The sequence below is a fragment of the Netta rufina genome (assembly GCF_964035555.1).
Source record: "Netta rufina genome assembly, chromosome: 10".
In the NCBI taxonomy this organism is placed as follows: domain Eukaryota; kingdom Metazoa; phylum Chordata; class Aves; order Anseriformes; family Anatidae; genus Netta; species Netta rufina.
Genome location: NC_140133.1, coordinates 15,002,717 through 15,014,031, shown reverse-complemented (window position 1 = coordinate 15,014,031; position 11,315 = coordinate 15,002,717).

The window sequence follows — 11,315 nt, the reverse complement described above, 5'->3', positions numbered from 1 at the left end:
ATTTTTATTGTTCTGTATTACAGAAGTAGCTGCTTGCACTTTTAGTTCTCATCTACCGTGTGTTCTTTTCATCTTTTCCTTTTTGAAAACAGACTGTGTTGCCATATTTATAACTAAGGGGCATTTATATGTAGAACTCATATATATTAAAATGTGGTGGTTTCATAAAAATATTAATGTATGTACTTGATATATTTTTCATACATACAGCTATATAAGAATAAAGTCTGTTTGATTTGGCTAATCTAAAATAATGGAATTTGAAAGAGTAATTTAAGGAGGGTTGTTAGATGCAGGTGTTTGAATATAAACACTGTGTGATTAAATGCTGGTATCACTGAAGCCTATGAGAATTTTGCAGTTGGCTTCACTTGGGTTGGGATTTTTTTCTGATTTCCAGAACTAGTCCCAAGAACTTAGCAGAGTGTGATCTAAATGTAGGATCCAGAGAGATTTGTTGATTTTAAGGCATTCTTCAGAAAGTCATGCAATTTATGCTCATATTTCTCTACAAGTGTGGCTAAAGCTAAGGTGGAACAATGCCACATTACTTGTTTGCAGACTTGTCAGTTAAGGCTAGTCCAAAAATACAGCATCTTTTTCTGGTATGATAAATTTTACAGTTCGGAGTAGTTCTTTGAACTTCATCCTGAATTTTTAAGTAAGTTGTTTTCTTATGTTGTGTGACTAGAAGTCTCTCTATACAGAGGACGAAAAGGGACTAATTCTTTCTAGTCTTTTGTACCATTTCTTATTGCCAACTTGATAAATACCAGAATTTTGAATTCCCTAAAAATTAAAGGTAACATGGAAAAAACAGACACGATATTAACTGCACAGAAGCCATTTTTTTTTTTTTTGTAAATGTCATGGGTTCAGATGTAGCTTTTTTATTATAACAACTATCTTCTTAACTATTTCATTCAGAATCAATAATGATAAATGAAACAAGACCTTCAGACACTACATAAAAGGACTATATGTAGACTACATTTCAAAGACTCAGTCTACTCTTACAAGTTATTGATATGGATTGCTATTACTGTACTTTTGTAATGCAGTTTCCATCTGTATTTACCTTACGTTCTAGAAAATGCATGTTTCAAGAGAGATCTTCAATATCTGTCTTACTGGCTAAGCTGCCAGAAACTGTAGTGCCAAAAGAATGTGAAAACTGACATTCTACGAAGGCTGATAAGTAGAGATGCAATAGCATGGAAATTATGCTTATGAATAAAAGATTTATCATCAAAACCATCATTTTTTATATAGTTTATATCATCATAGTATACAATTTTCCACTGTCACTTACTCCTCACTTGTGAGATTCTTCATGGAGTAGTAACTGATACTTTCAAGCCAGGAATATCAGCAATTGTTCAATAGCTAAAACAGGCAGTTACATGAGAAATGGCCATAACAATGAGCTGGAGCTGTTCATCTGGGATCATTTTGTTTATATTGATCTCTTGCCAGTGTTTGCATAGAATAAAATATCTTAGCCAGTCTGTAGCATGGAAATAAATATAAATGTCTGTGGATGTACTGTCTGTATCCTTTCCCAAATGTTGGTGTGCCAGCAGGACACTTTCCAATTTGCATGTCGTCTTTCTTAAGTACATAAAAGCCCTTATCTACCAAGAACAATTAAAGTAATAGACAGATTATTGGGGCCTAACTAAATATAAAATGAAGATTCCTAAATATTTATGAAAGGATTGTTGCAAAATGCCAGTGATATTTAAGTAAATCAACAAATATGGCTGCCACCATTAACAAATAACCACATGAAAAATGAACGGAGTCACTGCTACTCCTCTACTGTTGTGCAACTGTAACTTCAGCAATGTCTCTATTACAGCAAAGACTTATTGCAACCTGCTTGGTATAATACTGAAGTAAATACAGTAATGGCTTAGAGCTTATTATATAGATCCTTCTACCAGATTTTTATATTGCACAGTCACCAAATACCATTAACCATATGAATGTATCAGCTAAAGGTCATATATTAAACCTGCTATCATACCATAAAAAAGCTTGCTTCACAGCTTCCTTTCACTGTTTTTATGCTAGTGCAACTCCACTGAGAGAAAAATAATCTGTGCAAGGTAGAGTGAGATGGAAGTTCAAGCCCACCAGCTGCCAGAGGTTCTCTTCTCCTGCATGTATAAGAGGAGGGAGTGCAAAGGGAATGATGCTTGTAATTACTGGGTACCATTCTGCCTCTACCCCAGCTTCTTTGTTAGAGCACAATGTTTAAAGCTTCCAATCAAATGTTGTGTCCTTGTTCTGGGCCATTGTTTCTTCACTGCATTTCCCTCCACATCTCTGGAAAGTGGGACGGCTCATTGTTATGCAAAGAGGGAAGAACCTGATGTAGGTTAATTCTTACAAATCATCTCTTGCAGACCCATATTGTATCTTACTGAATATTAAATACAAAGCAGATACAATTTATGTTGTGCAGCAAAAATGCACCACCCACCATAACGGACATAAAACTTGTTTTATGTTTGTTTGGAAATGGAATATTTCACCATGATAACAGTTCTCTATTATTTAATACCATTTGCGTTTGATTACATAAACAGCGTATTGACTTCAGAGTTAAAAACCCCTCTGCATTTGGGTTGTTATGCCCAGCTCATTACAGCAATACTGTATGCAACACATTTCCTGCTGTGCAAGATTATGAAAATCTCCTTTTCTGCATGAACTTCTTCAGGTTTTTCTAAGTCATGGGTGATCTCATTGGATATTTCAGAATAAGGAGATTATCCAAAGTGAGTCGTAATTTATACTTTAAAAGGCTCCAAGATATTCTAAGTACAAAACAAATCTAGAAACAAAACAAAACAAAACAAACAAACAAAAAATCTAACCCGAAGATTTTAGGTTAAATTTATCACTCAGCCTCTAGTGATATCTTTTTCACTGAACTCTTTTTCTGAAGATGGGGTACAAGTAATTGAACTTAAGCTGAATCTTAAAATTTTTCATCAGATTCTACTTGACTTCATCTAAAATTTTTCATCAGATTCTATTTGACTTCATCAAGTCTGCCATGCACTACTTGGTACCAAGTTTGTGAAAGAACTATTGTCATTCTGGGGAATAAAGCTGATGTCAGGGTATATGGGTTCAATTATGATTTTTCTATATATTTTTCTACACATTTGCTGTATCTTTTTATTTTCTACAATCTTTGAATATACACTTCCATCAATTTATCTAGAAAACAAGAACTGCTCTGATTTTAGTAACATAATGAACAGCACTCTGCAGACTTATGCTGCTATTTTGGTAAAGGTGTCTATGACAAGCATATTATTTGGAAAGGAGAGTGGTGAAACACAACTAGCATTTGTTTTAAGTCAAAACTTCTTGTGATGGATAACTTGTCAATGAGTAGATTTTTTTATTTTCTGTAGAGCTATTTTTTCAATTGATTTGTAATAATAAATGAATGCCATTATTCCCAAGGCATGACACTCAGTCAAAAGCCATACTAAAGGAAAATAAAAATAAAAACAAATTTGATTGGTTCCAACCATTAAATACAAAATATAAAACAACCAACTCAGCTACCACATAGGGATTCACACCGTAGAAAGAATGTCCAGCACAGCTAGTCTTTTCTAACCTATCATTCTAATCTTGCTCTTGTATACTTTCGCATGGGGAACTGGTACACAGTCAATATATATAAAAAATTAAATAAGGAATTCTTTCATAAAAATCAGCATTGGTCATTCCAACTTCATTTTAAAATGGTGTAATTTAAAAATAGATATTTATATACCTTGGTATTCTCCAGGTATAATCATTCACGGCATCCAAGTAGAATGTCTGGGGGTTTTGTTATGGGGAATGTATGGATAGGCCTTACATTTTATGCTAAATACATGTATATTAAAATTCAGATTACAGCTTGGGGGAAAGAGACTGAAACCAGGAGCAGTTTATTAAACATCCCATAAAAATTTAGAGCAGTTAGGGCTAGATTCTACTTCTGGTAGAGAAAGATCATAATGAAGGTAGACATGAGAAAGTAGGCATCAAGAAAAAACACAGGGACTTTCTTTTTCAGCACAAGAAGTTGGTTATGATTCCTCCTCAGTGCCCAAGGATAGGGATGCACTCGTTTGAACACTAGCTTCAAAACAGAATAAATAGTCTTTTAGTGAGTTGAGATTCTCTAAATCCTATTGCCCAGCTACCCAATGTGTTATGTTATGGTGTTACCAGATCAAGCTGCAAGCTCCTTCTCTTTGAAGTAAAGACTAACTAGCTGTGCATTTTAGAGATTTAGTGGGAAATAGAGAATCCTTCACCATCTTACAGGAATCATAAAATATATCAGCTAGGACAAGATTTTCGCCTGCTTGCTCACTACCTGAGTGGAATGCCAGTTCAGGCTAAAAAAGCCTACAGCTTTTAGCCATTTTTTCTAGTGGCAGACTGGACAGGATTCTACTAAAACAACAAAAGTGTTTTGCAAATCCTATTTAGGCCAGAGTACTACATTGCATTTAAAAGTTCCCATGTGGCCTAATGTTTGTGAGACTCAAATTCAGCTGAATGTTTTTGTTGCCATTCTGTTGGCAACCAGTCTAGCAAGTCTTGCTGTCTTGCCAAGTAAGTGATCTTAAAAGTACTATCTGTTTCTTGAGTAGTACCATTTTTCTCTGTAATTCTCTACTTCCATCCCATGTTAAATTTGCATTGCTTAGAAGCTTCTTGTGAAAGATAGGCAGTTTTGCTTTTTTTTTTTTTTTGGCACAAAATGTATGAAAGCAAAAGCACAATTTACATTAAAGACTTGTGAATTTCTCTACTAAATCACCGTGTTCTAGAAGATGAGTGACTTCCTAGTGAATCCAGTTGGGAGGTTTCTAAAAGACTGAATCTAAACCTTACATGTCGTGTCCTTCCTCTTGAATTCAGCAATATAGTTTTTGATTTATTTATGCAGATTGGATTTTTAGTAATGTTAATTTTCATTTGTTTTGTCTTACTTCTGCACAATTGCCAGGGAGCACATAGAATACACAGCCAAAGAGTACTGACAAAGATCAGAGCACAGTGGCAGCTATGGTTAATTACTGTAAATTATCCATAAAACAATATACCTTTAGCAGCAAGGACAATGTCTGCTGATATCCCAGTTTGAGTTCCAGAGGAGTTGTGTAGGTGGGAACAGTGTGACAAGACATTGAGTGCTGCAAATTTTTGTTATGGAGTTCACTCTGCACAGGGCTATGCTTCTTCTAACACTGCCTTTTTTTTTTTTTTTTTTGCAGACTATTTTCTCAGATTAATGTCGGATGTGAAAACAATACATTAGAGAAAACTCATCATGGTCTTCTGTTAATCACAGAACATCGATTTTGAACTACGCAGGTTTCTTATTGAAGGAAATGTAAGACAGTCTTATGTGCCTTATTAAAACACAGAAGCATATCCTACACGACATATTACCAAAACTATTATTAACAATAAACTATTTTTAATATAATTAAAACTAACTGAAATCTTAATAATCAAATCAAAAGCAAAGTGATATCAAAGCAACCACTCAACAAATGACTGTTGGGCTGGAGTTCAATTAATCAGTTAATTAATGCTTAAAGTGATAATTCTTATACATCCTGAACAGGAGTTAGAGAAAGATGACTGTTTCATTATAGATGCCAAATAAATAATTTACTAGGTGAGTCATATCAGTGATTTGTACTGGTTAAGGAATGGCACCAAACTCAAGTTTCTTAATGTCTGAATCATAATCCTGACACCAGATGTTAAGCTTCCTCTTGTAGAATTGAGCTTGTACTAAGTTTGTACTCATATCGTGTGTCTGCATTGTGGTACTTTTAGTGTGGAGGCTTACTCTTCCCTCCCAGCAGTGATCCTGTGATGCAGATTACAGAAACAATTTTGTCGATGGAAAGGGGAGCGTTACTGCTCCCAGTTTGACATTGTCTTATCTAGTACAAGTAGTATGATGAGAAGAGGCTGTACTACTGTGCAGAATCCCTTGTCCCCACCATCCACCCCATAGATACAACTATCTTCCAACTGCACAGAACAATCTTGAGAAAGAGTAGTTTGATGATTCCCATTTACCAAAAATTACAGTAATAATATCAGTTCTTTAAGACTTTAAAGGTCAGAACAAGCTGTAATAAAAATGACTATGAGATAGTGTTTTAGTACTGTTTAAAACCTTCGTGTTTTGTTTTTTTTTTTTTTTTTTTTTAGAATCTTTCCTTTGTTGACTGCTCACAGAAGTATGTGCATATATAGTTTACAAAACCTACAGTTGTTTCCAAATCCCCTCCTCCCATGCAAAAATCAATTACCAGAGGAAACAAAGGAAAAAGAAATCTAAAAATATTGGAATATCCCTTATCTACTAAAATTGCAAAATAAAATAGGGAAACGAGTAACATTTAAGCTATTAGGGGAGTGGAAATTCTCCAGCTTTCTGAGTTTCCTGTGCTGTGGTCAAATGACTGAAACTGCATTTAAACAGCTGCTGGTACAGCTGTTTTCACCACAGAATTTTTTTCACAAGAACTGAGAATTGTCAAAGGCTGAATTATATGTTTGCTAATATTTTGTCATACAGTTCTCAAGATAAATCTTTTTCAAGTGACTTACAGATTCAAAGGACAATGAATGTGATGTAAAAAAAAAAAAAAAAAAAAAAAAGATTTAAATCAGTTTTACATTATTTAGAAAAATGTCCTTAAATGAGATTGTGTAGCTGACATATGGAAATTTAATAAAAACAGTGCACTGAAAGTGAATCCATCCCAATAAGTAGCCCTGTGACATTAGTTCACCAGCCAATTTAAACAACCCTGTGATCAATTTTGTCGCTTCCAGTGAGAAGTTTACAAGAGAAATGTTGTGCATTTTTTCTATGTAAAACAGAGATATAAGCCAATTTACCTTCTGAAACCTTCAAGAGGAAAAGATAATTTAAAGCATGTCAAGATGAAACCATACAAGAAACATCAGATTTTATCAAAGTCCATATGAGCCATATTCCTCACACAAGGCTTGTGTGTGAAGACTAGAGCTAGTGAGCAAAAGAGCAAAGATTGTAACAATCCTTACCTATGCTGCTTTAAGTGCTCAGTATCCTACAATTTTTCTGCCTCTTGTTTCTTCCTCCCTAGTAAAGTACAGAACTTCATTAATAATATACTTTATAAATTTTGAAAACCTTACCTAAATTCTTTTGACATGCTGTATCATGCCATGTGCCAAAACAAAAGTAATTTTCCCTCAGTTTTGCAAGAAGTACTCTACTTTGGTGTATGCCCTGGATAGCATCAAAATATGAATAGTCTTTGCATTAATATTCCCATCTATTGTTTACCAGCTTTTTGAAATTAACATATGTGCTGCCCAGCCTTTACTTCTATATTTAATTATCCTAATATGTGTTTTAGTTGCTGTGGTTCCTTGCAAAACTGTCTAGCAGATTTTGAAGGTTAAATGAGTTTTCTGTAGCATATGAGAGCTTCCTTGCTTTCCTTTTTGTGATAAGGTTCCAGTTTGTTTTGTATTAAAATGATCTTGCTTAAATTTGCAGTTGCCCCATGACTTACACAGGCACTATGTACATTTTTATTTCTTTTTCAAGCCTTGCCGAGAGAATTAAATTATGAAATAAATGGAAAATCTTCACTGTTGCTTTCAAGAAATGATCATGAACTGTTACCAGAAAAGCAAGGTAAATACTAAATTCTTTCTGTACAAACCTCTTTCCTTTTCTGCTTTTTACACTGATCTTCTATACATAATCTGTTAGCAGTCACTGAGGGTATTAATCACATATCTGTGATACCACATTTTTTTTTTCTTTGGATTTGGATTTTCTGAAGAACCATCATGCCTGCAGTATATATACATGTATTCCATATACCCATGATTTAGGTCACTCAATGTGTCCTTTTCCAGTAGCACGGAATTGCAACATAGGCTCAGTCATGTAGTTAGTAAGGTCATTTGATAGTATGAACAATTGATAGGTTTTCTCTTAAGCTAGTGAATATTTTTTTTCCCCCGTTTTTTGTATGATCTTTGGAATCACAAACCAGTTAGTTTTCTGAGGTGTGCTTTCTTCTCAAAATTGAACGCTGACACATGCCAGCTCATTATGAATATCACATATTTTCACCCAAATCCAGATGTTTTGTGTAAAACAATCATACATTAAGGAACTTCATTGTTCTTTAGTTTCAAACCACAAAATTGGCATATTTGAAAGAGAAGTTTCCAAGTATCAGGAAGCAAGGATTGGTCTTTGCTCATTCAAAATCCACTGTTAGCCATCTAAAGAATTACATACTTTATTTAGTCTGTACTGATTAACTTCATTCTTGATGCAGGCAGCTGCTACTGCATGTGATGACAAACTAGACTCCCTGCTATGCGGCAAAGTTTTCTGCCTGGTTTCCTACTAGCCTCAATGGCCACAGAGAACAAGAAAAAAAAATGAAAGAAAGACCTCTTATGAGTTAGAAAAATATTAACAGTTCCACATTTTTTCCCCTTTTCTTTACCAGTTACCTGAGTGATTGCAATTTAGAGCTTATTTTGTGGTATTCATTTTTTTGTTGTTCCTAAAATTTGAATTCAAGTTATCCAGCTGCGTTGATTTGAAAATTGGTGTTTACATTTTATTTACTGTATTATATACTATGACATGTGTCTATGACCCTGCATCAATAAACCAGTTTCTTTTTCAAGATATGAGTGTTGTTTCAATTATCCTATTGAAATTTTATATGTGGCACGCTGTAATTATACCTTGCATGTATATTTTGTAATGTTTCCCATTGAACTGAGAAACTGTGCATTGTATTCACAAAAAAACAGTTTGTTGTGTTCACAGTATTATGCATGCTGTGAAAGCTTGTCCCTTGTGCTCAAAATGTAAATTGGACATAGCTAATTGCATCTACTGCTGGTGATCATGTTCAGTGAGTGCAGATTTCTGGAGGGAAATGTGCCTACGCTTCTCCTCATGCTTAGATATAACTGTGAGTCCTCCTTCGGATATGCTTTATTATTGGCAGGGTTAGACTTCATTGCCAGCATTTCTTATGAGAAACAAAAACATTTTGTACTCTACTTGTTGATATAAGCCTGGAAATGTTTTTCTGTGTTGGATGTAGAATACTTCTCATTACATTTTGTACAAAACCCACTTGCTGAAATCTTAAGTGATGAAATTCTAACCTTTAAATAAAAGTGGCATTATATTCTTATGCTGTTTGTAGACTCCTTCTGTCAAGAGAGGGGTGAAAGATGTAACTTAAAGAGAGGTTGCAGTTCTGTGGTCAGCAGCTGCAGCTGCTGAGGTACTGAAGAGGAAAGTTCATGAAAGGATGTGGTGCTCCTATTGAAAATACAGAATCATTTGTAGATGCCTTGTGGGTGCAGTCACGGGAAATGCACAGGGTGTAAACTCAGCAGACATCTGGTGATGACAAGCTACCAGAGAGGAATTAATGACTGGTTTCACAGAAGGGGCTGTTTTGGTTAGACGCAGTAGCATTGTTACTCTGCCAAATACATGAATACTGCTCCCATTTTTGAGTAAAAGAGAAATGACTAACAGTGAGTTAGAAGAAATGGCCAAATGGTCTTAAAGAATTAGCTGTTGCGTTGACCACTGGATAACATTTTCTGGCTTCAAGAAAATACGGAGAGCAAATCTGCATCACAGCAATAAGATAGCCAGCAGAATGATACTGTATGCCTAAAGACCACCTCCTCAAAATATCTGTAATCCAGCACAGAATATTCTGTGGATGCCATCTAAACAAAACCGACAAAATATATTTTTATGTTTGAGTACCAAGGAAGAAAAAACCATAAACTTCATAAAAAGTCCTGTGATGCTTTATTGCTTTTCAGATGTCAATACACGGTCTCTTCTCACAGATATTTGAGGATGGTGAATAACATAATTTCACTTAAAAAGAATAACTAGACAAACACTGTAAATTTCCAAACTCAACAAAAACAGGCCCTAAGAAGAATCACTTTGTTATACAAAGGATGACAAAACTGCAAGATTTTGCTTTACTAATTTTAATTACTAATGACATTGTTACTTCTTCAGAACTACCACGTTCCTTCTTCTTGGATACACAACAAATATCAAGGCAAAAGATATAAGAAAGTTTGTTTGAAAATACATGATACATAACAACATAGCTCTAGGACTTGTGGTTTAAGATAAAAGCAGTTTCATAGTGGAAACCACAGAATTCACTGAAAAATAAACTACAATTTCTGTGCAGCACAGAACCAGGTAGACCCTCCTGTATTACTTTGCAGGTAAAACAGCTTTTATAAGAAGTTGATTTACTGAAACTGAGATTGACAAGGAAAAGATATTCCAGGCTCCTGCTAAGGATTAGAAGGAGAAAAAGTTTTGTTTCTGCATAAGTATAAAGCATGTATAAAACTTGTTTTTTATTCAGCAGGTGATTTCATGCTCCACTGAATGTTAGAAGCAGATTATCTAGAAACACACCTCACTTTTGCTTATGTTTTGCATTTGTTTTTTTCTGTTGATAGCAGAATATTAAAGCTACTTTTTTAGTAAGCAAAAGCTTCTGCTTTAGCAGTAACCCACCTCTTCATCTGCTTTGTACATATTTTAGCAGTTGCACGTATTTATGTAACACATAATCTCTGGTTACAGGCAGAGATTGCAGCGGTAGAAATGGAGAATTATGACGAGAGCTCTTTGAAGAGATTAGGATTTACAGTTTGTTTTCAACATTGTTGAAAATATTCAGTTTTTTTTTTTGTTGTTAGTTTTAAAACTTTCTGATGTGTTTAATCTGATTTTCTGATGTGCTGCTTTACTGAAGTTTAAATTATTTTCAGCATATACTTCAGTACACTGTTTCTTTCTCTTTTTCTCTTTTTTTTTTTTTAATTTTTATTTTTTTTTCACAGTATCACAAGTGTATGCCTGGGACAACAAAACAGTCTTAAATGTTTACATTTACCTGATTGCAGTCCTCAAAAGATAGAAGTTTTTTTGACTATTTTAAGATATTGAGTAGAAAATGAGAAGCTACACATACAGACATATAAATGAGCGTATTTTCATTGGGGTGTGATGAGCCCATCAGCTCACACACTATCCTTTTATTTGAATGGAGTTCAACCTGGTGATGGCAGTGATACCATCTACATAGAGGTTAAGTCTGATGGTGTTTGCTTTTACCAATGATACAGTCTCCTTAACAATTAATGGCAGTAAAGAATGT